The 881-nt window shown below is 37.5% G+C and overlaps 1 protein-coding gene across 1 annotated transcript in view; it reads left to right on the top strand.

Moving 5' to 3' along the window:
- LOC116338428 (protein lin-28 homolog) overlaps positions 1-881 on the top strand; it is an 11988-nt gene that overhangs the window by 6811 nt on the left and 4296 nt on the right. The gene's annotated exons all lie outside the window — the stretch shown is intronic.

Here is an 881-nt window from a genome sequence, read left to right as displayed (position 1 = left end):
ACAGATTTATGATGGAGCGTGATAATGGCCTGAATTATGGCTGAATTCGGTGAATTAAGGTCTAATCTCATTGTCCCGCTTGCTAACTCTTTGGGTGAGAAAGTTTCAATTTTTTTTTGGAATAAGATAAGAATCAATAATTTATTTGCAAGATTTGCAATGAAAAAGTGGAATCCTTCAAGCTTGAACTTGAAATAGTCTTGCATGATGTTTTTAAAGTTTTCGACCTAAAATGGCATGAATCTATGATTCATCTATGAAAATGTGTAATTCTTCGTGGTTCATCGCCTTTATGCGGTATCGATCTATACAGGGTGTGCCACAATAACTGTCCTTTTTTTACGTAACTATGATGTGAAACGTCAACTCGTTTTGAATTTGCTCAAAACACGTTTGCGACAAGCTGATATTTTTCAACGTCTTCAGATCGATAATATCAACTTGAAATTTATTCAGCGCACTATAAAACGATACAAGGAGCGTGAAACAGTCGATGTGAAGTGAAAACCGGGCAGCAAAAAATCTGTACGTACAAAAGATCTGGTCAAAAAAGTACGAAAGAAAATTCGTCGAAATAACAAAAGAAGCGCTAGAATCTTGGTTCGTGAGCACAATATCAGTCACACTTCAATGCGGCGAGTGTTGAAAGAAGATTTGAGAGTGAAACAATTCAAAAAATCCCGAAAACACGGTTTGAAAATCAAAAATAAGCAAGACAGAAAGCGAAAATGCAAAGAGCTGCCAAGCCGGGCCGCAACCTCAAACATTGTTTTTTCAGACGAGAAGTTGTTCCTTTTGCAGCCAAGTCTCAATGCGCAAAATGATCGCGTTTATGCAGCGTCAATTGAGGACATTTCTGAAGATGATTTAGTCGTTGAACG

Source organism: Contarinia nasturtii, unplaced genomic scaffold (genome assembly GCF_009176525.2).
Source record: "Contarinia nasturtii isolate CC-2019 unplaced genomic scaffold, AAFC_CNas_1.1 Cnas_scaffold_414, whole genome shotgun sequence".
In the NCBI taxonomy this organism is placed as follows: domain Eukaryota; kingdom Metazoa; phylum Arthropoda; class Insecta; order Diptera; family Cecidomyiidae; genus Contarinia; species Contarinia nasturtii.
The sequence above is the reverse complement of the archived record's forward strand: the minus strand, read 5'-3'. Positions and strand labels throughout refer to the sequence as shown.